This window comes from Rhinolophus hipposideros (genome assembly GCF_964194185.1).
Source record: "Rhinolophus hipposideros genome assembly, chromosome: 12".
In the NCBI taxonomy this organism is placed as follows: Eukaryota; Metazoa; Chordata; class Mammalia; order Chiroptera; family Rhinolophidae; genus Rhinolophus; species Rhinolophus hipposideros.
This window is the reverse complement of record NC_138058.1, coordinates 3842522-3870475: the sequence shown is the minus strand read 5'-3', so window position 1 is coordinate 3870475 and position 27954 is coordinate 3842522. Positions and strand designations below refer to the sequence as shown.

Below are 27954 nucleotides of genomic sequence, written 5' to 3'. Positions count from 1 at the left end.
TGACAAAACCATGTTCAAACAAGCCTGGCATTTGAGGAATCGCTATTTTGGCCGAGCCTGATTCTTAATGGCAGGGTTCCCAGCTGTAACTTCACTATTTCCCCCTCTAGGGGAAGACGTTACCCAGAAAGCAAAGAATGACCCTAGGCTTACACAAAGTGAGCCACTTGGAGGACATATCCAGGAGGGGTTAAAAGCCTGGAGAGTGGCCAGGGCAGAGAGGCTTTCTGCAGCGAGGGATTAGATGCTACTCGCAGGGAAGAGGTGTGAACAGCAAGGAGGCACGTGGGAGTCAGATTCTGGACACATCTACACCATCAGGAGGAAAGTCAGAGGGTTCAGATGAACCCTCTGGTTCAGAAAGTCAGAGGGTTCAGATGGAACACAGAACAGTGGGTCTCAACCTAGAAATGCATCAGAACGACCTGGGCACTTGTGTAATAGGAAGAATTGCAAAGCCACCCTTCCCAGGAGACTGGGTCAACAGGTCCAAAGCTGACCTCAGACATCGGCATTCCACATGAGTAGCCTGGGACCACATTCTAGAAACACTACACTCTGCTGGAGAGGCTCCTGGCTTCTCTCCCCTGGAACAGTACTAAGAACAGAGCTGCAGTGCCTTCTCTGACCACTGAAAACTGCCCTCTTGTATGGAGAACACATAAACTTCCCATATAGAATTCCAAATACAGCAGTCCCCTCTTATCTGCGGTGTTTGCCTTCCACGGTTTCAGTTACCTGCAACCAGCAGTGGTGCAAAAATGTTAAATGGAAAAATTCTAGAAGTAAGCAATTCATAATGTTTAAATCGTGCGCCGTCCTGAATAGAGTGATGAAGTCTCGAGCTGTCCTGCTCTATCTGGCCTGAACATGAATCAGCCCTTTGTCCAGCGTCTCCACGCCGTATATGCTCCCCACCCGTCAGTCCCTTAGTACCTGTCAGGGTTATTAGATCCACTGTCATATATCACAGGACTGCGTTCTAGTAACCCTCATTTTACTTAATAATGGCCCCAAAGCACAAGAATAGTGCTGCTGGCCATCTGGATATGCCAAACAGAAGACGTCAAGTGCTTCCTGAAAGTGAAAAGGTGAGTACAGTACAATGAGATATTTTGAGACAGACATCACATTCACATAACTTTTATTACACTATATTGTTATAATTGTTCTATTTTATTAGTAGTAATTGTTGTTATCTTTTACTGTACAGTGGAGAAGCCTCAAAACACTGCCTCACCCAGGTGGTCAAGGTCGTCAAAAGTGATAATTCACATGGACAGCATGTACTCTTGATACCATGCAGGAAATGACAATACAAATACATCCTACCAAAATTTTTGGGATGCAGTGAAAGCAGTTTTAAGTAGGAAATTTACATCATTACAGGCCTATCTCAAGAAACAAGAAAAATCCCAAATAAGTAACCTCATGTTACAACATAAAGTAGAAAAAGAAGAACAACTGAAACCCAAGGTCAGCAGAAGAAAGGAAATAACAAAAATCAGAGCAGAGCTCAATGAAATAGAGAACAAAAAGACAACAGAAATAATGTGTCAAAGAGCTGGTTCTTTGAAAAGATTAACAAAATCGACAAACCCTTGGCTAGACTCACTAAGATAAAAAGAGACAAGCCACTAATAAACAAAATCAGAAACGAAAAAGGGGAAGTTATCACGGACACCACAGAAATACAAAGGATCATGCAAGAATACTATGAAGGACTATCTGCCACCAAATTCAATAACCTAGAAGAAATGGACAAATTCTTAGAAACATATAGCCTTCCAAGGCTGAACCATGAAGAACTGGAAAATCTAAACAGAACGATCACCAGTAACAAAATTGAATCAGTCATCCAAAACCTTCCCAAAAGCAAAAGTCCGGGACCAGATGGCTTCACTAGTGAATTCTACAAAACCTTCAAACAGGATCTAATACCAATCCTGCTCAAACTCTTCCAAAAAATTGAAAAGAGACAGTATTCCCTAACTCATTTTATGAGGCCAACGTTACCCTCATACCAAAACCTGGTAAGGACAACACAAAAAAGAAAACTACAGACCAACATCTCTGATGAATACTGATGCAAAAATCCTAAACAAAATTCTAGCAAATCGAATACAACAATGCATTAAAAAGATTACTCATCACGACCAAGTGGAGTTCATCCCTGGGGCACAAGGATGGTTCAACATCCGCAAATCCATCAATGTGATACAATGTGATACATCACATAAACAAAATAAAGGACAAAAATCATATGATTATATCAATTGATGTAGAAAAAGTATTTGACAAGATACAACATCCATTTATGATTAAAACACTTAATAAAATAGGTATAGAAGGAAAATACCTTAACATAATAAAGGCCATCTATGACAAGCCCTCAGCTAATCTCATAATTAATGGTGAAAAACTGAAGCCCTTTGCTCTACGTTCAGGAACACGACACAGCTGTCCCCTATCACCTCTGCTTTTCAACAAGTGTTGGAAGTCCTTGCCAGAGCCATCAGGCAAGAGAAAGAAATAAAAGGCATCCAAATTGGGAATGAAGAAGTTAAATTGTCACTCTTTGCAGATGACATGATGCTATATATAGAAAACCCTAAAGACTCCACCAAAAAGCTGTTAGAAGCAATCAACCAACACAGTAAAGTTGCTGGCTACAAAATCAACATACAAAAGTGCATTGCATTTCTATATACTAACAATGAAATCTCAGAAAAAGAAATGGAAAAAACAATTCCCTTTGCAAATGAAGCAAAAAGAATAAAATAGCTAGGAATAAACTTAACCAAGGATGTGAAGGACCTATATGCTGAAAACTATGAGACATTTTTGAAAGAAATTGAAGACACAAAGAAATGGAAAGACATTCCGTGCTCATGGTTTGGGAGAATCAACATAGTTAAAATGGCCATATTACCCAAAGCAATACATAGATTTAATGCAATCCCCATCAAAATCCTAATGGCATTTTTTAAAGAAATAGAACAAAAAATCATCAGATTTGTTCGGAACCACAAAAGACCCCGAATAGCCAAAGCAATCTTAAGAGAAAAGAACAATACTGGAGGTATCACACTCCCTGACTTTAGCTTGTACTACAGGGCTACAATAATCAAAACAGCACGGTATTGGCAGAAAAACAGACACATAGACCAATGGAATAGAATTGAGAACTCAGAAATAAAACCACATAAATATGGACAGATAATTTTTGAGAAAGAAGCTAAAAACATTCAATGGAGGAAAGACAGCCTCTTCAATAAATGGTGCTGGCAGAATTGGATAGCCACGTGCAAAAGAATGAAACTGGACTGCTATCTGTCACCATGTACCAAAATTAATTCAAAATGGATCAAAGACTTAAGCATAAGACCTGACACAATAAACTACATAGAAGAAAACATAGGTACTAAACTTATGGACCTTGGGTTCAAAGAGCATTTATGAATTTGACTCCAAAGGCAATGGAAGTAAAAGCTAAAATAAACAAATGGGATTATATGAAAATTAAAAGCTTCTGCACAGCAAAAGAAACCATCGACAAAATAAAGAGGCAACCAACTGAATGGGAGAAGATTTTTGCAAACAGTGCCTCCGATAAGGGGCTAATATCCAAAATATATAAGGAACTCATGAAGCTCAACAACGAAAAACCAAACAATCCAATTGAAAAATGGGCAGAGGACCTGAAGAGACATTTCTTCAAAGAGAACTTACAAATGGCAAAGAGACATATGAAAAAATGCTCAACATCACTAATCATCAGAGAAATGCAAATGAAAACCACAATGAGATGTCACCTCACCCCAGTCAGAATGGCTATCATCAACAAGACAAATAGTCACAAGTGTTGGAGAGACTGTGGAGAAAAAGGAACCCTCATACACTGTTGGTGGGAATGCAGACTGGTGCAGCCGTTATGGAAGGCAGTATGGAGGTTCCTCAAAAAATTACGAATAGAATTATCATATGACCCAGCAATCCCTCTCCTGGGTATCTACCCAAAGAATTTGAAATCATTTATACATAAAGACACGTGTGTTCCAATGTTCACTGCAGCTTTGTTTACGGTGGCCAAGCCATGGAAACAACCAAAATGTCCTTCGATAAATGAATGGATAAAGAAGTTGTGGTATATATACACAATGGAATACTATTCGGCGGTAAGAAAAGATGAAATAGGACCATTTGTGACAACATGGATGGATCTTGAGAGTATAATGCTAAGTAAAATAAGTCAGACAGGAAACGCAGAGAACCCTATGATTTCACTGATATGTGGTATATAAACCAAAAACAACAAAAAAACAAGACAAACAAATGAGAAACAAAAACTCATAGACACAGACAATAGTTTAGTGGTTACCAGGGGGTAAGGGAGGAGAGGGTGGTAGATGGGTAAAAAGGGGATCAAATATATGGTGATGGAAGGAGAACTGACTCTGGGTGGTGAACACACAATGGGATTCACAGACGATGTAATACAGAATTGTACACCTGAAATCTATGTAATTTCACTAACAATTGTCACCCCAATAAATTAAAAAAAATTCATGTGAACACTAAGCATTAAGCACAGTGTATCACAAATTAATTACAGTATATCACAAAAACTATTTCACACGTCATTACAAGTTAAAGGAAAATTGTAAACTGGTTCAGGATAACTATTGGGCAAATCTCTAATGATGAGTCTAATTGTTTTGAATGGTAGCATTAGGTTATTTCCACATGCTCTATTGCTACAACAGAAACACCAAAACTGAGCCACTTTTGGAAAATAGTTTTGTACCAACTTGTTGTCAGATCGCACAATAATTTGGGTCCTACATTAAGCAGAAGTCAACAAGGTGAAACACTGCATTTAAAAAAGAACACCTATAATGAAGTTAGAAATAGTTTAAGTTTCAAAGGAAACAAACTAAAGGAAACACTTCAAACTAGACTATCAGTGAGATAAAAAATAAACCTGTAAAATGTCTGCACAAAATTGATTTACAGTATTCATTACTAAGCCAGGCAAAGTAGTAATTTGACTAAACAAACCTTCTCTAGATGGAAATGTAATGACAAAACGCTTTTATGCCATTATCAATTTTCTGAAAAGGGGAAAAAGGAAGGATCAGTGTGCCACCTAACATCCGAATTCCATTAATAGCACCAACAAGTAGTTTTACTGATTTTAACGATCTAAAGGTCTTCAGCAAGTAAATAACGTGAGTAGAGTTTAAATAATTATCTGAAAATTGTGGACCAGTTGACCCCAGAGCCAAATGCTCATTCTAAGCCAACTGACAGCATGACCCTCATCCAGCCCTTGGAAGAACAGTGACAATCCTGGAAGAGAGAACAGGGTGCTGGCCTCAACTGTGGTGGTGACAGCGGTTGACATCAACTGGCAAATGCAGGGTCTCTGCTCAGCTGGCATTCGACTGTCTTCGGGCTGCCTGGGCACCGAAGAGTTTCTAAAGGTCTTGAATAAAATATTATCCTTCTCTGGACTATCTGAAATGAATTCTACCCTTGTGTGTCCCACAGGACCCCACACAGAGGTAGTGCCGCTTGTTAGTTGAGATTAGAGATGACTGTGAACCTGTAAAATATGGCTCCACATTGGTTTATAAGCTCCCCCAGGGCAGGTCTTTGTCTGGTCCACCTTCCTAGTTTCATAGCACGTGGCACGGTGCTTCTTCACAGAGCTGGCACTCGAAAGTATTAACTGTGTGACAATTTAGTTATAGCAAAACTGGGACAGCAGTCCTCTGCAAAAGTCAGATCAGGAGGAATAATGCGGCTTTTTCTACACTCCCACACACACGCTCTTTCAGCCCTCTAACTCGTTTCGCAGAACAAGTCACAGCAACATAAATGTACCACGTTCAGTCAGTGCATTCCGCTCTGCGTTGAAGAAACTTCACTAATAAGAACTGCACAGTTCAAGTTTTTAAACAGAGAATGGCAGAGCAATATGAGGTCTTTAAAAACTTTAGAGCTATGTCTTTGTTTCACAGAACACAAAACCAAGGTCAAGAGAGGTTACCAATTAGCTGTGCAACGTGAGTCAAAAATTGGTAGCAAGTGAAAATGAAAACCTGTGTCTCTACTCATGTGGCGCAAGATGTTTGAAGTTCAAATTTAGACGAGTTATTCATGAAGTTCAGAATAAAACTGTTTTAATCCATCTCCTATTATAATTAAAAGAAATTACTGCATAAAGGCAAACGTTTTATTTTGAGGGAGGAGATTAAAATAACATACACGCAAGGCCCTGCTGAACAGTTCCGGGTCAGCAGCTCTAGGTCTGGTCATCTCACACACATCCCAGCCCTGATGTGCTGCTGAGAACAGGGGCCTGAGGCCACGTGGGTCCCTCACTGTGTCCCGTTACCCACAGGGTCCTCATCTACAGAGTAGTTGAGCTTGCCTTCCCCCACCAGTGCTGTAGGAATCCAATGATCCGATGTAGGCACAATGACATGTATACATTGTTTTACAGCATATAACTTCAGAATTGTCAAGTCTGTCCAAAGAGCTACTATTATATTAGTTTTTCAGAGTCTTTCTCAATCCACATGAGGATGGGAGGAGTAAGGAAAAGAGTGATTGATTATACTTTTAACTATCTCCCCCAACAGAAGTTCAGAGATGTACAAAGTGCTGATTTTGTGTTTATCCTAGTAACAGGACAGGAAGAGAGGAGATAAGAAGCAACCAAGTAAAAGGGAAGAGCAATGCAACAGGAAGTGATTTACACAAAAGAGATCTAGATAACAAGGAAACTTCTCATTGACAGCCCTCTTAATTGCTAGGCTTCTCCAACTTTTAGCAAGAAAGAGCCTGCTTATAAAGAAAAAAGAAGTGCGGACACCATATTCATGCCAGCTAACAGGCAGCTCTGCCGCTAACCTAGACGCTGGGAGTCAGGAACTAACAGCCAAATTATAATTTTCCCTTCCTTTTCCCTGGATAAGGTCTAATTTGTGGTATTTTTGTTCTCTCTCCTCTGAAGAGTTTATTTTTTAGAATTATACAAAGAAGGAAATAACAACATTTGAAAGCTAACAGATGTGATCAGATCAAAGATAATCAGGCTGAACCCAGACCCTAATGAACTTCAGCAATAACAAAAATTTTTTTTTTCTATAGACAATCACCAATTGTAAGGATTCTGAACTAAGTAAACAGATGTCTTTGATTAGACCAAACTCTGAAAATCAATTACTTATTAAAAGCAATTGATAGGGACCCCTCCATTATTTCCTTGTAAGTGAATATTCTAACAGAAATGAGTTTTTATCACAGTTCAGCTATCAAAATGTTTCCTACCAATCAACTTTCATATTTATATCATCCAAATATGAAGTAGAAAATAGAAAAGTAACGTATGCCATACTTTATCACTAACAATATTACAGATAAACCACGGTTAAGTCAGTTATATTCAAGTGTCTCCTTCACACATTTAACTGCAGAGATACATGGTGTTTAGTGCTTTTAAATAGGTATTATTTTCCATGCTTTTAAAAATGGAAGAAAAAAATGACCCCCAGAAGGGCACCTGTGTGAAAGAGCACGTGCCATTAAGTTCAGTGTTTAAGCAGAGTAGAGTAGCATTCACTTACATCGAGGTTGCGGAAATGCTGACATTCTGGGCCAGGTGATTCTGCTGTGGGGCTGCCCTGTGCATTGTGGGATGCTTAGCAGCATCCTGTACCCACCAGGTACCAGGAGTACTTCCCAGGCAGGACGGTTAGAAAATGTCTCCACGCAGTGCCAAACGTCCACACGGGCAAAACTGCCCCCAGCTGAGAACCACTGATGTATACACAGGAGTGCACAGTCAAGTCTCATTTAAGATTTTTAAAATGTTAACATTTAAAAAGGCATGTCTGTACTTGCAAAAGTGAAGTAATTTTATTTCTCAGTCCAAATCTAACAGCTAATACAATCCAAAAATGAATGGGCGTTCGCAAGTATTCATGTAACATATGTTGAAAACATATTTTCTTCCTTCGATACGTAACCCTCACCAACATGAGACACTGAGGAAAAGAGAACCCATTTTTTTTCTTTAGAAGGTGGACTCAGCTTCCCGGGACCAGGAAAAGCTGAGACGTTAGGTGCACGGCACATTCAAGTTTAAGCAGCAACATTATTAAACACTTGAGCATAACTCTACGATGGATCAACTGAACTATAGTTCATCTGGGCACTCTGCTAAATGAAAATGCTGACCACAGAGTGTCATCTCCTCTCCCCCTTTTGTGGAGGATAACGGTATAGTTTCTTTATAGTCGCCATTGGGTCCTATCTACTGAACCATATGAAACAGACCCACTAAGGCAGCTATGAGAAGGAAACTAAACAAGACAGATGGAGGAGAACTTCTAAATACAAGCTAGGTAGGTCCAAAGAGGGTCTTAACTGAAACATGAAAAGGGAAACCATGTGAGCACAGGTAATGAAGACAGATGGAAAACAGACGACCTGAAGACAAATGGTCAGGCTGGGGAAATACATTAAATGAAGTCACATACAAATGTGAAACAAGAAAAAACCTCCCTCTTCCCCCCCAAAAAATCTGTTTTTATATCTGTCTTGCCAGATTCTACTCCTAAATACATTTATTATTTTAAAGGTTTGATGAAAATTCACTCTTCACCTGTATCAAATTTCCTGAAACTATCTTTAAAATAACTCCCTGACTCCCCTATTATTTCTTGCTCTCTTAAAAATATTCCAGCAGCTCGCAGATTTTATGTCAGTGTCCCCAAGCTGGCTTCCATCACTCAGAGCAATCTTTATCACCAATCCAGCCCTCCCCCACCACCACCCCACCCAACACACAGATTTGAAAACAGGGATACAAGCTTTTAAAGTGATTGTCCTTAAAATGAACACAGGAGGTGAGAGGGAAAGAGAAAGAGACAGCTTCTCTGTATGTAGCCAGCCGCATAAGTGACATAATTCAAATATTTGTTGACTTGCAGACATCCTAAACACTCAGCCAAAATTCATAAGATATTAAACCGAGGCACATCCTTTCAGGGAAATCGATGTGGACACAGATGGGCTTTGCCCTACGAGATGCCCACGGGTGCCTTTGTAGGAAATTCATTATGAGCTTGCCTTCTTAACGTTTCTCAGTAGCTGGCTGCCCCACCATTGCTGGGAGTATTACGCTGCTTAAGGAAGTCTTTGCTATTACTCCTCCCGGAACATGCTACACATCGAGTTGGCCACATGAGAAGCAGCCCAACTTCAAGTCTAAGCCTGTGAATTGAAACAAGCTGCCCAAGTGGTAGCCCATCTGAAAACCACTGTGTCCCTGAAACTCACAGCAGCTTCCCCCAACAGAGGCACAGACTCTTGGTGTGTCTCAGTTCCACGTGTTGTGGGGAAGGATGCCCAACACTGTGATTGCCACAAGGGTCTTCCAAACACAAAAGAGCAGGTTCAGAATGGTGTGGCACCACAAAACTCACTGGGCACAGCTGCCACTGCCAAAGGTCCCAACGGAACCTTGTAACGGAAGTCTCCCAACACCCAGATTGAAACATGACCCGGCCTCTCTCATAAGGACTTTCCAAGTCATTTGGGGGTGCTTCAAGACCTGCACAGATGTCATAAGAGCACAAAGGAAAAGGGTTTGGTGTGTTGGGCTCCTGGGTTTTCTGCAAGCACCTACCTGCCCACCTTCACTTTACTAACAGTAACTCGTTAAGGAAAAACAGCAGCAGATGCAAATGGCCTCCCAAAGGGTCTCTAACAGTACAAGGGCTTGGGGGGGAAGGGGAAGTGGAAGAGTGAGAAAAATACTCCTGCTTCCTGATCTATCCTAGGTCCTCAGCGCGATAGAGACAGGGTGGGCACTTACTGCATGGCTCTTCATGAAGAGTCACAATCACACAGACTTGCTATGTGCTGGTACCTGCACTGTGACCTGCACGGAGGGCTTGCAGGCTATCCTCAGAGTAAATGCTGTTACTACAAAACAGAAAACCTCTTCACTCCCCCAGTCATCCTGCAAATCCCTGAGCAGCGATTCTCAGTGGATGGTGCCCATCCCAACTCGGATTACCGAGAACTCAACAGAAAAGCAAATTCTCAGGCCTCACTCCAAACCTCTGCACCATATACTCTGTGGTATGCCCAGCCACCACCGGAGATTTACGGAGCCCTCAGGGGCTGCTGATGTCCACCTCAGAGCTGGAGAGTTTGCCCCTTTGAGGACCACTGGCCTGCGTAGACAGTGAGGACGGGCTGGGGGAGAGGAGCAGCAAGACCAAGGGACCTCAGCGATGCTCCTCTGTGACCCTCAACCCCCACCCCTCCTGGACCACTCGAGCGAGCAGCGCTCAATTATTCATTACGTCCTTCCAAAGTTCTGGCTTCCTTGTCAACTCGGCTGATAAGAGGTTCCCAGAATGAAAGATATCCAAGCTCCTGATCAATGATTTTTCCTTCAACGCTTCTCAAATCTTGCACCACAGTGAAAGTTTAGTTTTGTTTATGTGTTTTCAGATACATCTTAATGAAGAGATAAGAGGAGAGACTCAGGAGTCAGATGGTCTAAGTCTGAATTCTAGATATGCCATGTAACCTTACTGCTATGTAACCTTAAGCAAGGTAAGCTACTATGTCTCTTCTGCAGCCTTATCTATAAAGATAAACACAGAAAAAGTAAACACACTCAATTTTCAAGAGGATTCAATGAGTTATTACTTTGCATCAATGCTTAGAACAGTAATTACAATGGGTGATGTGTGTGTGTTAAGGGAGAAGCTAATGGTCACTTAGAAAATATGATTTTAGCTTTTGTGCTTATAAATTAAGTACTTAACATATATCAGAAAAATGTTGAATACCAATACCCAAAAAAGTTGTTTAATTGAAAGCAATTTAACCGCTAGAATTCAAAACACATTTTTAAACATTTGTAAAATGTACAAGGTATTTTCATTACTCTGAACTTGTTTGATTGCACAAAATATTATATTCTTTACAACTACATAGATTATATCTTTCCTACTGAAGACAATGATAATTATTTTTCCTAATATTATTTCCTAATATTATTCCTAATATTTCCTAATGTTATTATCTTCCTAATAAAGATAATAATAATTACCATTATTATTATTCTTAGTTTCCACTACGTCTTTTTAGCTATCTCAACTTTGGAAAACACGAAATAAATGAAGCTTAAATCGTGAAAAAATGTATAGACCTGCAATCTCCAGGATGGGAGCCACAAGCGTCATATGGCTATAGAACCGTCCAAATGGAAAGAAAGGGAACGCGGTACGCTGTGAAAGCAGACTGCACGGCAGACATCAGACTTCACACAGATAAAACAATGGGAATCATCTCATTAATAATGCTTTATATTGATTACATGTAGAAATAAAAATATTTTAGATATACTGGGTAAAATATATTCCGAAAATTCATTTTATTTGTTTCCTTTCACATTTTTAGTGTGGCTACTGGCACATTTAAAATGACATCCGTGGCTCGCATTTGTGGCTTCCATTATATTTCAATGGGATAGCACTGTTCTTGACAAACAAGCACCTGAAAGGGCATCTGCAAGGAGACACTCTACATTAAAACAGACACACAGCATTTTCTGCACGCAGCCTCTCTCCTCCCATATGGTCACCCACAGTTCCCAGGAGTAAAGCGACTGCTGTGTGGTGGAGCCATTATCTCAAGGGGTGACACCAAATCGGCCCCAATGTACACATGTCTTTCAAAATAAACTTATTATAAACTTTGGTATTGTGGTATCCCAGTTCGCAAAGTGTCATTCAGTGTGTACCCACGGGTGACTGAGTAGCTCAGAGTATGGGGGGGTTGCATATTTTTAGAGGCTAAGGACTTGGGACATTGATCTGTATGCAATGGACAGCCACCAACGGTGACTATCACCAGACTTGGATGTTAGGGCGTAGTGAGCAGGACAGATTGGCAAGAGTGGTTAGAAAGGTATTCTGACAGTCCAAGCGAAAGCAGAAATTAAAAGTCTAGCAGGGCTCAGATGTAAGAGATCTTTTGGAGGTAGAATCAATACGATTTAAGATTTGGGAAGTGAGGGAGAATTCAAGGATGACCCAGTGTGTCGACGTTGGGATACTAACTGAGCAGACAGGCAAGTCGGGAGATGGTGCGCACAGCTGTGACATTCAGACTTTGAGGTGGAAGTGATCAGTAAAAAGCTGCATAGTTCGTATGAATGACTGAGTGACTGAAGAAATGAATCATGAATGAACATCCAGACTCAGAGCTGGAGAGCTGCCAGTCACAGAGACATTCCCCTGCCTTCTGCAATCATCTTGAACAACTCACACTGGCCTAGGTCAGATGCAAACATGGAGCGCTCTCAGTGTGCTTTACCGAGCACTGTCATGCACACCTCCTTGAAGGGACACTCGTCCCCGTGGCGAGGACTGCGGTCACTGCAGCAGAGGGCCCAGAGCGGGCGGCCCCCCTGGGCTGCCCCCAGCCTCACCCTCTCACTTTCCTCTCGTCATCCAGGACCAGGGTACGCTTTTGTTTCCATACAAAACACAACACTTTCCACATATCTGATATTTTGTCATGATCTGATCCAAAATAAATGCCTGCAGTTGAACTGCAGACGTTGAGGGGCAGCACCCAGAAATGGAACCGGGTCAACATTGGTTTTCCTCCTTCATCGTTCTACCTAAAACCTGACCGGCACCTGGGAGCCCAGTGCCCAGGCTTCATGCCTATTTCTACTCTCTGACTGTGAGCTGCCATTCCCTCCCCACTTCTGACTGCTCTGTAAACATCCCTGGCATGTGTCCGCAAATACGCAGATTCCAGATCTGGGTGAAGGAAGCATCAGGAAGGACTTCCTAAAATAATCAGCCTTGCTTTTGAACACAGAATTACATACTTATGAACTGAACTGTGCCCCCAATATTCATATGTTGAAACCCTAACCCCCAATGCGACTATTTGTAGATGGGGCCTTTAGGAGGTAATTAAGGTTAAATGAGGTCACAGGGGTAGGGCCCTCATCCAACAGGACTGGTGTCCTTCTGAGAAGAGGAAGCGACGCCAGAGCAGAAAGGGCCTATGAGGACACAGTGAGAAGGTAGGCGTCTCTAAGCCAGGAAGACACTCACCAAGAACCAAACTCGGCCAACACCCTAATCTTGGACATCCCAGCCTCCAGAACTGGGAGAAATCGATTTGTTTCATACCCAGCCTGTGGTGACCCGATTCGGCAGCCGGAGCACACTCGTAATACACACACTAAGTAGGAATCAGCACTCCACAACTTGCGGGCTCCTAACAATGATTCAAGGACAAAAGTTACTGAAACGGCTCTGCCACGAAGAGTCAACTGCCATGTAGTATCTAGGCTGCCACCTAGACATGCTCACATCTGCAACACGGCAAAGGCACTGCGCAAGGTCTGCGCCCCCCACCCCCCGCGAGGTCTATGGCACTCCATTCCACCAGCACGTGCTCAGAGACCAGGAGCCTCAGAAACACAACACATCCAGCACCTTAGTGTTCCTTATCTGCAGCCTGCTTAGCAGGGGCACAGGGTGTCAAACGCACGGACTTACATTCAAGTTCCAACATTTGTCATCCCTGCCATTTTCTCTGAGTTCATCTCCTCACACAGAAAGGCTGGAGCCCATTTTGCCATGTTATTTCAAACATTAAGTATAATAGCGTACAGAAAAAGTAATTTGTAACTATAAATTACCATAATAGCAATAGTAACTTTAATGTTTATCTGATTATGGCATTTTAATTCTTCATTAACCATTGACCAGAAAAACCATCCCACTCTAAAAACCTAGCTCAAAAGCGGAAGTTGCAATATTTAAATTCTGAGTGCACTTGAAGCTTCTTCTCTTAAAAATATTAAAAATACAAATGGTAGAAATAAGTAAGGTGGCACTAAATAACTAACGTACCAGGCCAGGATAACAAATGCTTTGCTATTAGTTTTCAGTTCAGGGTGACATGGACAGACACACAGTTTACTGAAAAGCAAAATATTCAGCAAACCCCCCTGGTGGTTATGCAGATGAGTTGTTTTGCTTTGCTTTTTGGTTTGTTTGTTTCTTTCTTTCTTTGTAAGTAACTCAAAACGCTCAGAACTTAACATTCATGCATTCAATCAGTATTTGTTGGGTATCCATGTGTACAAGGTACGAACACAAAGAAACCATAGGGTAGATTGTGGTAAATGCCTGTGGGTATGTGTGTTTTGGGGATAGGGCTACAACTTGCTAACCTTCATAAATATACATACTTTGGGATCTGTTCAAAGAGAAATGCAGAAAAAGAGAAAACATCTAATTTTTTTAAGTTGTGTTACCAAAGGGGCCTAAAGAAAAGGAAAAACTATTTTTACTTTAACTGCATACTTGTGATAACCCATTAAAAGGATGTGCTGACCTCCTTCTAAGTCGCCTTAATTCGAGCATTTAGCAACACACAGCATGGTATCATTTTTAGCTTAGGCCCTTTGAAACGATGCCATGAAGGGTTTCCATCACTCATTTTAGGAAAGAGAAACAATTTGGAAACCCCATCTGCAGTCCCTCCAGATGGGAAAACTAATTTCCCAAGCCTCTGGGGTGAGTTGTGGGGAGTTTCCAGTTAATTTATGGAAAAAAAAAATGTTAGCTTACTAGTTTTCCCAAACATTGTCCACTGCCCTCCCCTGCAGTTCCAGCAAGCAAGCAATCTTCAGCTTTTCAGTCAGTCAGCCTTCTTTTTAAAGTCAGAGAATTGTGTCCACAAGTCCTCTCTCCCCAAGAGTACCCTGCAAGCCAGTTGGGGCAGTTAGAAGCATGTGTGTCCCAGAAAGCGACACAGCCTCATCTTGCCAGGGCACATTAAGCTAATGCAAATGATCAAGTAAAGGATTCAGGCCATTTGGGCAATCGGGGACTCTTTAGGGCACTTTAAAGGGTTATCCAGTTTGTGTACATACAAGGAAGGCTTCTGGTGTATTTAATGTGGATGACAGGGCATTTCTCAAATACTGTGTACATAAGACCTGCTGTTTGCAGCAAAACCTCCATAACACCCCCCAACGCAAATGACAGAGCTTGGAAACGTGGCCGGCTCCAAGAGATCAGAAATAAAGAGGCTTTAAGCATGTTGCACGTAATAAAGCAGAACTCAAAGCCTGAAAACTGAGCACAGCTACTTGAAATGCACCTTTAACCAGCTCCGCCCATTTAAAAAGGGCCAATTTCTCCACAAGTGGGTGAAGAGGGGGGGCACAGAGGGTGATGGAGCAGTCAATTCTTCTGATGGCAATTTGCCACACTCAATTTTCTCTTTGTTCCATGATCAGTCCTGGTAAGTGTTTCTGCCCAAGCTGAGAAGCTCAGAGCCCAGGTGAGGCCTCCAGGAGAGGCAGCTGAGTCAAGCTTCTCCAGAAGCTTACCACTGTTTGAAGCTCTCAATTTCAGCCTCAAGAGATGCCGCCAGAAGAATACTAAGATCCGGCTGCTTTCTTCAAACAAGACTACATCTAACCGACCTCGAGGAGAGAAATATTAAGGTAGGATTTTCCCTTGTGGTCACTGCTTCACTAGCATGGTTAACACCCATTCTCGGGAAATCCCTGTTCCAAACACTAAAACAGCCCCATCTCTGGGCTAAGTCATTTCTACTCTATATCTCCACTGACTGCCATTCTCTTTATGTTACCACATGTGCTTTATCCTGTTACTAATTTACCCGTTCACCTAGGAACACTGGGTGAGTTAAGGGAGTGTTCAGAAGCAAAGTTTAGATCTGCTCTGATAAGTTAAAGCAGCCCAGGTCAATTTCAATTTTCAGTTATTTTAAGACTTGAGAAGCACTGTTGCTAATGACATCAGACATCAAATACCCTGCAATGAAACACACCCTGAATTACTCTCATGCCGACGAAAATCCCTTCTGAGAAAAGGGGAGAAGCCAAGGCTGCGCCTGGACCAGGAAAGGCCTCCCCTACCTGTGCGCCCCGGTAAGCCACGCCCACGGGCCTCTCTGGCTTCAGTTTCCTTTTGGGTCAACGGAAGGAGTGGGCCTACGCGAAGGTTTAGGCTCCTGGATCCCAGCACTGAGGTCTGCTCACCCCATCGTGCAGACAGACACAAATTTGGCAGATTCAGCCTTAAACCTGTTGGCAAAATAAACAAAGCTAAATAAAGGGGGAAACTGCCAACCTGAACTGTCTGAAGCCACAGGGGCCCACTCCACACGTTCCCGCTTTGTCCCCGAAACTGTTGCAATGCTAAAGTCAGATGCCTGATGTGCATTAGTCAATGACCCCTGGCATCTGGCGCAACCTTCCAAGGCGATTGTTATTGTCTACAAATTAAAGCGCTTTGCAAACTAAACCCCTCCACACAACGACATGCTACCAACGCTCACACAGGAGTGTACCGTCCATGCTTAAAAGTCACACACGAAATTCTCCCAGAACCACTTGGTGGGTAAATCGCCCTGAATAAACCGAGAGGGCAGAGCGTGGTGAGAAACTTTGTTTCAGGTAAGAGTCCTGTAAAGCTGGGACAGGACGCACAGGCTGAGACCCGGCACAAAGCGCCCTTCGCCCCCGCGAGGACCTCCTTTATGCGCCGTGACAGCAGCTTTGTGCGGGGTCATAAATAGTTCCAATGGACACGGTAAGTTCTCCCCGCCGCGCTCCGCCTGCCGCGTCCCGGCGCCGAGGCCAGGCACTCAACGGCTATTCTTCGCCGGGACTCCAGCCCGGCCGCCCGGCCACCACACAGCCCCACGCCGGCCCCCGGGTCCGGGCCCGCCGCCGGCCCGCAGGCCGGGCGCTCCTCGCGCGCCGGGGGGTCTCCGTCCCGGGAACCCAGCGCCCAGGCCCCTGCCCCGCCCGCGCCCTCGGCGGCGCCCCCACCCCCGCGCCGGCGCCCGGAGGACGGAGCCGGCAGGGGGAAGGTGCGGAGTCCGGCGGTGCCGGCGGTGCGGGACCACCCGGCCAGGCCGCGGCGGGGCCGCGGGCACCGGTGGGGCGCGGAGGGGACCGGCCCCGGCCCCTTCCCGGGCGCGCCTCGCCCCGCGAGCCCGCCGCTCTCCAACTCTGCGGAGCCGCCCAAGTTTGCGGCCCCCGCCCCGAGGCCGCCGGCCGCGCTCACCTGGCCGCCCGCCGCCCGCCGAGGCCGGAGGGCAGCGGCGCGGGTCCCGGGGCGGCGGCCGCGCCCGCCCAGGCGCCGCTCTTTGTCTGCGCCGCTCCCTCCTCCCGCCGCTCGGCGGACGCTGCCGGCCCGGCCGGACCCCGCGGCCCGGGCCCCGCGAGCCTCCCGCCGCCGAGCCTCCCGCCGCCCGCCGCTCGCTGGGCCGCGCGGCTCCGGCCTGACGATCCCCGCGGCGGCGGCGGCGGCGACGACCCCTCCCCCGGCGCGCGGCGCCCGCCCCTCCGCGCGCCCGCCCCTCCTCCCGCCGCTCCTCCCCGCCGCGCGGTGACACCGCCCCACGGCCGGCCCGGCCCGCGCGCAGGGCGGGAGCTAGACCCACCTGGGGACGCGCGGCAGCTTCGGGGCCCGCGCGCGGCCGGGCCGACAACGGCACCGGGACAGGACCGCGCTCGGGGACGCATCGCGCGCGGGGCGCGCGGCCGGCTGGCTCCCGGGAGCCCTTTGGGCGCAGCGCGGGGAGCGGGCCGAGGAGAGGAAAGGGTCCCCTCTCCTAAAACGGCTTGCTCGGGGAGTGGGGGCAGAAGTGGGGTGAGGGAACAAGAGAGGAAATAAAGGCAGCAACTTCCAGCCTCCGATGACCAGTGGGTGGTCTTTCCATCCTCTTTTGGTTTGTTTCATTTTTTTATCACGATGACCCCCTCCCGGAAGCATTCCCACGCCTCTCTACGCAAAGCAGGCCTGTTGTCCATCAGAAAAGTGACTTCCATAAAAAATGTCACTTCCTCTCTGTGATTGCTTGTGGGCATTTTTATTTATTTGCCTTGTATCTATTTACTTTCCCAACCAGACACTTTTTCACTCCATCATTTGTGTCGGAAGCACTTCTGAAGAGGAGAGTAAACTCAATCTCTGCTGCCTCCCTTCCAGTGTCTGGCTCAAGCACATCCACCGGGGCAGATTCCTGTAAGGAGCTGAGGGAATGTGGGCCCCAAAAGGTAGTGGGACTGGTCAGGTCACCTGGCCACACGTAGTGGATTACCTCTACACAAACGTGGGAGACTCAAACCGAGAGGAAGGGAACAGACACAAGGTTCCCTTTGACAGGCACACGCGTCCAGATGTCTGTTCCCCCAATCTCCTTTCCATATGGCTTCCCAAAAGGAAACCCTACTATTCAAATGACTCTGATTTCCTGGCAGAATAGGCAGGATCCATACTAATGAGATTCTTTTTTAGGCTCCTGGCTTCTCATTATTATTAAGGCAATAACAATTTACCCAAGGTGGCATCACAGTGTCATTTGAATCCTTCATCCCCTGCCTTGTGCCCAAAAAGAAGTAGCAGAAGAGGGTAAGTAGAGCCAGTGTGACTTTGAAGTCACCATTGAGTGTTTCACTATCTCCTTCTTCAACTGTGGAACCTTGCACAAGTGTTTCTGAACCTATCTAAAATCTACTAAATGGGGAGATAACACTGGCCTTGCTCCCATGTAAGTCCTTGGCACACTCCCTGGCAGCAGGGCACATACCACAGGCCACTGGAGAGAAGGAGGTGCATTGTGAGCAGGGATGGGCCCAAGATCAGGGAACAGGAACAACCTCCTTCTCTGTTTTGACCTGGGGAAAGAAGCTGCCTCAGTTCATCCTTTTGTGAAAACCTTTTTCTTACTGATAAGGAAAACAGAAGGATATCAGTGGTCTGACCCAATTTTAAATTAGTTTACTCAAAATAGGTATAATAACATTGACACAGTTTTTAACTTGTCTTCTTTGTAAACTTTCATTGAATCATGGGTCTTGACCTCCTCTTCCTTTTCTGATTCTTTGTAAAGTCACCAAAGACATTCTCTATCTAAAATCCTATGCCCCTTTCTCAATCTTTATCCTATGAAGTTTTCTGAAGCACAGGGCATTTATGTTATTTCCTAAAAATCGGTTATCTTTCCATTTATCTACCTTTCTGACCCACCCATCTCTGTCCGTTACAGGACATGTTTTCCTCCCAACCTCTAACAGTAATGCCCCAAAGCAGACTTTGGCCCTTTGTTTTTATTCTGATGTAGGCCTTCTTTCTAAAAGAGAGTTCATCATTTTTTGTATGCTTGCAGTCTGGATGTCTCCGGCTCCCAGGTCTGTTGCCAGCTTATCTACAGCCCCTCTGTGTGGCTCATCATCTCTTCATGCTCACCACACTCAAAATGAAACGCATCTCCTTCCTTAACTAGCTCCTCCTCCCACGGTCTCCGGCTTGGCCAAGAATCCACCAGGTTTCTCAGCTCCCAGGTGAAACCTCATTTCCATTCTCTTCTTCCGTCCCTCTCTCCAAGCACTCCCCAAGGTCAGTGAGGAGAGGGCTCTAGCTGACCTTGGGATCTCTCTCAATCTCAATTCTTATGGTTCTGAGTCCTGGTGATTCTTAAACTTCTCTTTGCACCTTTCTTCCCATCTCTAATGCCACCTCCTAATTTTTACATGATTACTAACAAAACTTACAATCTGTTTTGAATACATATATCAGCTCTAACTCACACACAATAAATAGTATTATCCTCATTTTACACATGAAAAAAACTGAAACGGTAAGTGAAGGAGCTGGAATTAGAACTGCACATACTCCAGAACTCCTGTTCTTTCCAGTACACCCACTGCCTTCCACCTGGTGTCCCATCAGTCACTTCCTCCCATCCCCCACATTTATACTGGATGTCAATGTCATCCTAAAAATTGCTTCTATCTTGCCCCTCCACTGTTCAAGAATTTCCCATGGCTCCCTATTGCCCATCTAGTTTCTCAAAAGTTTCCTGACAGCACAGGGCTTGAGCTTGTGCTCCAAGGAACGCCGAGGAACTGAGCGCCAGGAGGCCTGTGTTCTTTTCCTGGGGCTGCTTTAACAAATTAATCTCCAACTGGGTGGCTTAAAAAAGAGAAATGTATTCCCTAGGAGTTCTAGAGGCCAGAGTCTGAAATCACGCTCTCTCTGCAGGCTCCAGGGGAGGATCCTTCCTTGCCTTTTTCAGCTTCTCGTGGTGCCCGGTGTTCCTTGGCTCATGGCAGCAACCCTCCAATCTCTGCCTCTGTCTTCATCTGTCCTGGTCCCCTGTGTGTCCTCTCTCCCCTTCTCTCTTCCTATTAGGACACTTATCATTGGAGGTAGGGCCCACTCAAACCCAGGATGATCTCATCTCCAGACCCTTCCTTGTAACATCTACAAAGACCCTGTTTCCAAATAAGGTTGAAACCACATGTTCCAGGTGAGTACATCTTTTGGGACCACCATTCAACTCACTACAAGACCCAGCATGGGTAGACATTTCTTTGAAGATGATGTTTGATCTGAAAATGTGTATGTTTCTGCATCCTCTTCCCTTACTATACCCATGTTTGTTTTACTAGTAAAATGTCTCCAATAATGAAGGATTGAAAGTACAAAAAATATAAACCTTTCCCCCCAAGTCACATCCACGTTAAATCCTAAGATTTATCTTCCAGGGCCTCTCAAACTTAGTCCTGCTATAACCATCTCTTGGTTTACCCTGCCCCAATATAAGCTACTTGCTTGGGTCACTGTGCAACCCCTACTGTATGTGCCCCACTCGGTCACACTGATTCCCTCCTCCAACTGTGCAGACACAGCAAGGGATTCCCTGTGCCCCTCTCTTCCTTCAGAGTTCCATTCAGGCTGCCCTCACCTCTCCTTGGACTCATGGGAAGACAGGTGAGACTGACGGCACTGTGTCAGCCATTCTTGAGAGGCCCGCGGGTTACACGTATGCAAATCTGGAGCACTTAACCTCTCTGTGCCTGGGATAGCGAAGTACAGAGTGGTGAGGATTAAGTGAGACAATGTAAACATGTCTCAACCGCGTGTTTAACACATGGTAAACACTCCCATCCACTGTTTCCTGGCCTTCTATCTTAACCCTCAATTCAATTAAACATATTGAGTATATTTCTATTTGTAAGGCATAAGAATCAATTCAGGAGAAACAAAGATAACCTGAGTCATAATCTCAGAGGAAGGATAAGACCAGTATACAAATAACTATAATATAAAGCTAAATATGAAAAGTACCAAACAGAACATGTTCAGAGAATCAGAAGTAGCTTTAGGTTTTAAGTGGTGGCGTTAGACAAGGACCTTGAAAGTTGCTGACATGGTGGGAAGCTGCCATGATTTGGCTGGGCCATACCAGCCCCCTTCCTGGTTTGGGGAGACCTTTTGTCTGACCTTGGCAGGAGGCAGAATGGGTCCTCCATCTCTCTACTCTCAGAAGTCCTGTGAAAGTCAACTGCCTGGGACTGGCCAATAGAACCCTCCCAGTCAGGACTTTGAAACTGGAGAGAGTGGCAAAGAGGAGGGAATATGAGATTTGGTTTGCTCTTGCTGGAAGGGCCCTAGCACTTTCCCACAGAGGTCATTAACATGCTTGGTTCTCCGCACTTCTCCCAGCTTTTCCAGCCCCGCTGCAGGCTACTTTATATTCTTCCAGTAAATACCTCTTCTGCTTAAGGTAGCCAAAGGCCCTTCCTCTTCTTGCAACCAAAACCCCTGAATGATACAAACTATAGACTTTTAAAAGAGGGGGACAAACAGAGGAAACTCCCAGTTGAGGAAGCTTAGAAACCTGAGGACAGAGAGGGCGTGTGGAGGACTCCATGGAAACAGTGATGCCCTATTTGACTAAGTGGAGCAGAGGATGCTGGGAGATGACCCTGAGGAGGTACTATGTGTACCATTTGGGCTTGAGCACAGGAGAATTCATTGGGCGTAGGCACCAAAGGACAGCTGGAGGGAGCAAGAGCTGTTACGGGTTTGCATTACTTAGGTAATAACCCAAACTGGGGTAGAAAATGCTTTAGGAGAAATTGAGAAGAAAGGCTCCAAAGGAACTGACAGCTAACTGGATGTGGAGAGCAAAGGAGAATGGCTGTCTAATATAACTGAAGGGTTTGGATTGCGGGTAGCTGCAAGATGGTGGTGCCAGTCTCAGAAGCTGGGTTTACTGGATTGTGAGGGATAAATCGTTCTGGTTTTGTACCTTCAATTAAACTCAATAACTATTTATTGCCAACTTACTACATGGAGATTGTGCTCCAGGAGGTCCAGAAAGGAGCAAGTCACAGTCCCTGCCCTCAGGTGGCTTTCTGCTAGAAGAGTAGCTATTAGTGCTGTAAATATTCTAGTGGAGTAATGAGCTCTATTGCCGCTTGACTGTGTCATCCATCTTAGCATCCATAGAAACACCCTGAGAGAAAGAACCAAGTCTGACTTTTCTGCGCAGCTCCAGCATGTTTTCCTGCACACACAGCGCAGAGCACACACTTAATAAATCTTTAATGATGGCCGGAAATTCCACACCTTTATGAGTTTGCCAAAAGGAAAAGAGGACTGCAAGCATTACTGAAGACACCTCAAAAGAGGGCTTTATGAACTCTCGGTAAGAATTTCAAACCAAACAGTGGTGGACTTGCAGGTTTCAGTGTTCCATTTTATCTATATTAGCGTAAGGAAAAGGGACAGAAGCATGAGTCTTAAGAGCGAATGATAATTTCTTCCCAAAGCTCCTAAGTACCTTCTCATTACCTCTTCAGACTCAGAAGGGGCTAGAAACCCATGACCTCTGTCTCTCAGTGACCGACAGGATTGAGTTTTTTAAAAAATCATAAATACAAAGAGTGAAGTTCATACATACCCCAAACAGTATAAAGTTGAGTGCCATTTAGGATAAAAAGGAAAATTAGAGGACAGTAAGTGTGCTCACATGCGATCCTATCTTTAGCATGCATTTTGTCCAGGAACACTTACTATAGTGGTATGTAGACATGGGAACTTTAAAACCCGAAACATTGTTTTTGATCATTATCAGCAGAGCAGAATTAATTTAGGAAGGAGAAAATTTTAGGTAGCTCCATAACTTTAGAAAAACTAAGAGGATTTCACTCAAATTTCCATTTTGAAATCTGCCTTTAGGGGAACATCACATGTGACACATTTCTGTTAGATACAATAAACCCTCAATTAATCTGGGTGCCTGGGAAAGGAGCTGTTCTGCTAAACTAAAATTTCATTTTGGTTAACAACTAACCAGGAAGTCCTGTTAGCTGGAACATAAATTGAAGTTTGAAATATGTGTGTGTGTGTGTGTGTGTGTGTGTGTGTGTGTGTGTGTGTGTGTGTATACACATATATATGGCAAGCTGATATCTCACCTTAAAAAAAAATGGGTGAATAATACCTCAGAGTCATGATTCTGAACACACATCCTCATTTTACAGGGCTAAGTACAGAGGAGATTGGGTAGAATCTGCATTAAGTCAGAGCCATGTACTAAAATTATTTTTTTAAGTTAATAAAATCCATTTGTTTTTCTGCATTTGCTCCTTTATTTCCCAAAAGTAGACTACTACCTAAGTCGGGAGATTTCCAGTTAATGAGAGTTCTTCAATGTTTTCCAGGCATGTTTTAAAAGAGAAGATTTCTAAAATAGAAAGCAATTGTCAACAAGCGTATTGGTAAATAGAATGCTCCTTTTATTAAGAACACTCATCACTAAAGCACAAAGAAGTTAATGAGAAGGTAGGTTTTAGAAACGCTCTGATTTAAGTGATACGTTTTTCACGTTCCATTTGTGGCGCCCTGCTCGGAACAGCTCTATAGTCTGTGAATTTGATGGAAATTTTTAAACTGGAAATTGCCTGTGTTTGAGGAGTGACCCTGTGCAGTTTAATACCTGGTGTGTGGGGTGCCCACCCTTCCAAACAGCATCTTCTGGTCAGTGTTGTAAGCTCCTCTCTCTCTCTCCACACCTCTGCTGAGGCACTGAGATCAAATTGCCTTGAATTGTAGTAACTTATGTCCACGTAATATTTAAAGATGACAAACTGATTAAGAACAAGAATGATTTCTTTGTGGATTCCCCAGAGTATCTCATACAAAGTTGGCAGTTAATAATGGTTTTTGGAAGGAATGGGATAGAAAAAAAAACAAAAGCAACTATTTAGAAGTAGGTTTTTGTTTTTATTTTAATACAAACATGTTTGGCTATGTATGTTGTTAAGTGGCTATTATCAATGCTAGAGCTGTCACTCATCCTGTTCTCAAGAGCGTTGTCTCATCCTCACAATCCAGTAAGGGAGGCACAATGATCCCTATTTTATAGAGAAGAAAACCGAGGCTTAAAAAGCTGCGAAAACTTGTCTAAGGTCACAATCCAACAGGTGGTTGTGATCTCACATATGAATGTTGGTTCACAAGGTGCCTGAGAAATATAATCAAGATGAATACATTGAGCTTCTTTTAAATTCCCGTGAAATCACTTTCATGTTGGTTTCTTAACAGAGTTCCTCATAGTCCCCCATTTCACTCTAATTTTATCAAACACTTCCGATGTCTGCCCTGGACCAGGGTCGTGGGGCGTAGGGTGATGTAAGTCGTGACACACCTTTACCCATGTGGACTCAGGCTGAAGGGAAGCTCACAGCTCACCAAGGTGGGCCTCAGAGCCAAACCTATTAGTTTTCTATTGCTGCCGGAGCAAAATACTCCGGTGTTCCCCTGAAAATAAGACCTAGCCGGACCATCAGCTCTAATGCGTCTTTTGGAGCAAAAATTAATATAACACCCAGTATTATATTATATCATATCATATCATATCATATCATATCATATCATATCATGTTATATTATTATATTGACCCAGTCTTATAGTAAAATAAGACAGAGTCTTATATTAATGTTTGCTCCAAAAAACGCATTAGAGTTGATTGTTCGGCTAGGTCTTATTTTCGGGGAAACACGTTATAAAGGGGCTTCAACTCCCAGTTCTGTGAGTCAGAAATCCAATTTCTTACAGGTCTCATGGGGCTAAAATCAAAGTGTCAGCAGAGCTGTGTTACATTTGTATGCTCCAGGGACACTCTGATTCCCTGATTTTCTAGCTTCCAGAGGCCATGCACATTCCTCGGCTCGTGGGCCCTTCCTCCATTTTCCAAGCCAGCAATCATGCACCTTTCTGACCCTTCTTGCATTTTTGAGTCTCTCCCTTTGGCCAGGAAAGGTTACCCTCTCTTTAAGGACTCACATGAATCATCCCACCCGGATCATCCAGAATCCTCTCCCTGTCTTACAGTCCATGCCTTCAATCCCCTCTTCTAGGCAAAGTGATATGTTCACAGGGTCTGGGGGTTGAGGTGGGGCATCTGAGGGACCCTTATTCTGGCACGTTATTTTGGAACAAACTTTAGATCTTATAGACGTTCAGAGAGGAGTGAGTCCTGTGAGGGTTTCACGGAGCATGCTCTCAAATCCTTATCTCAGGGTATGAACCCAAATTAAGACAGTTATGTATCAATCCAAAGTTGTTATAAAATACATACATACACACGTACACACACACACACACACACACACACACACACACGGTTTGACAAAGCAGGGATTCTTGACATCAGAGAATGCCACCGAGCGTCCCAAGTCTGACTCCTTGCAAGCTTGGATTGCGTAACCCAAGAAGAAAGTTAGAAGGTGGGGAATGTTCTCCTTGAAAGAATGCACCTATGGATTCAAAAACTTTGCTTTTGCTGCACCCAATTCATTCCTATCAAGCTGTTCACCACTGTTCTACACAAAGGTAAGTTGGGTGTGCAAGTAATCATGACTGATGGGGAGGCATTCAGGGAAGAGACTCCCTGGAGAGCTTCTCAGGGAGACCTCATATGATGTATTTCTTGGGCATGTATCTCAAGCAGTTCCCTGGCAGACCTTTCAGGGTTCTCTTGTCATGAGCACCTTTTAGACCAAGGCTCAGTTTCACCTTAGAGCCCATTGTGGTGGGTCCCTGAACCAGAGCACTCTCTCATACTCGGACCACATTTTACACACCTTCCACGTGCAGAAACTATTTTTCAAATGTATGCAGAGGTTGTGGTGATGGATAAAATACAAATTCATTTTGCAGTGTTACCAAATTCATTGTAGCTTTTAGTCATGTGGTTTTCTAATCTACTACTTTTAGTCATGTGGTTTTCTAATGTAATCTACTACTAATGCATGAAAATATTTGAAAACATTATATTTATGCAAAAAGGGATACTCCTACTCAAAATTTTGGAGTCGTTGTTCTAACCTGTAACAAAGACATTTCTTCCTCGGCTGACCCTCCGTGGACAGGGCCTAAGAAGAGAATCTATGAGTTATAACACATCTTGTTCGCAGCCCCTTTGTCCCTCAAATAGTTTTCTTAACCAGAATTGCCCATGCCCACAGTTCTGTTATTCTGGCTATCTTTGTCCTCTACTTCTCTGTCCTGCTATCTTCTCTTGCCAATATTTTAAATTCTGTTCGGGTAGGCTTTCCCTCCTCACCCTGATTGGTACTTTCTGTGTTCTTTCATGACTTCCTTTAATCGCCATTTCATTGAAAGTCCTTCTTAACCCCATCCACAAGTATCGCTATTGGGTTTGAAGACCTTTGCACAAATGCAGAGATGGAGAATTAGAGTAGAAAACATTCACTCAAACACGTGTATATCCATTCTTAAAGGTCAGCTACCCCATAACGTAGCAGACGCAGCTGGTGCCAGCCATATGCCCTTGGAGTGCACCATTTCCCTGCCCAGTGGCCTAACTTCCAACTGTTAACACCTGCAACACTGCCTTCAGGCTGTCTCTGGCCAGTAGTGCCTGTTTTATTCAGTGCTGCGCAGGGCAGGAGTGCTCCAAGAGTCCCCTCAACCAATGACTGATGGGGAGTGTTGACAAATACCCCAGCCTTTCACCCCTCTGGTGGTATAACTAAGGAGTGTGCCCTACGCTCGCTCCCAGAGTTCTTTGGTGGGAGTAGCTCGAGGTGTTCGCGGCAGCAACTTGTTTCATAACAAATCTTATATTGTCTTCCTTCCTTCTTTTGCCTTACTCCCCTACTCCCCTAACGATGTTTCCTGGGATCTCTTCCCAAATAAGCTTCTTGTACTTCAACCCTGTCTCAGAGATTGCTTACAGGGAAACCTAAAGTAAAATGCCCTGGCAAGTCTTTGCTCTTATATATTTAAAATCATCAATCTTAGATGAAATAAAATGATATTTTAGCTGTCATCTAGTACTGCTTGGATTTGTAATTCCATTACCTGGAGTTGACACTTAAATACTTGTGACTTGGACAAGCCACTTACCTTCTTCATGCCTCAGTTTCCTTACTGTAGAATAGGCATGTGGACTGGAGCAGTGATTTTCAAAGTGTGGGATTCCTCTGAAGTACTTTAAAGGCTCTGCAGACAAAAGTGAACTCTATAAAGGAAAAGGTACTCATAGAATCATTTGAATTAAATTATAAAATTGCAGGGGAAGGGGAAGAATACACCATTGGGTGTTAGCAGACAATTCTCCATAGATCTCTCATATTTCTGCTCACCTTGCAAATAGAAACACTGACAACCTTTATTCCAGACTGTCTTTTCAAAGAAGTTGCATAGCAAAGAGTCTTGGAGAATAGAGGTAGTGTCTCCCAGCAGGCCAGTGGCAGGGACGATTTGTTTATAGTCCAGTAAAAGAAAGATAATATTTCCCTCCAGTGCGTGGTGAGGCAGATTTGTTGGCTTGTGGTCCATTATAAGAAACTTGAGTTCCCTGAGCTGTGGATTTTCTAGAAGTGATGCAAACCCACTAGGTGTACAATCTCTACTGAGCCACTCCACGTTATCCCTCTGAGACTTGGGAAGCAAGGGAACCAACACGGAATGAAGCTCATGCTACTGGCTGTCTGGGAGTGTGAAAGCCTT

General features: G+C 44.1%; 1 protein-coding gene across 3 annotated transcripts in view; it reads right to left on the bottom strand.

Annotated features, from left to right (window-relative positions):
- Positions 1 to 17308, bottom strand: part of NCK2 (NCK adaptor protein 2) — a 139856-nt gene extending 122548 nt beyond the window's left edge. For 2 of the 3 annotated variants that reach the window (XM_081068629.1, XM_081068627.1), the window contains exons 1-2: positions 17181 to 17278; positions 16025 to 16192 (exon numbers count right to left, since the gene is read on the bottom strand). The gene's annotated coding sequence lies outside the window, so the exon portion shown is untranslated. Of the gene's footprint in view, positions 1 to 16024; positions 16193 to 17180 lie in introns of all 3 variants that reach the window. The other variant, XM_081068628.1, reaches the window with a different exon arrangement.
- Between the last annotated feature and the right edge of the window lie 10646 nt (positions 17309 to 27954).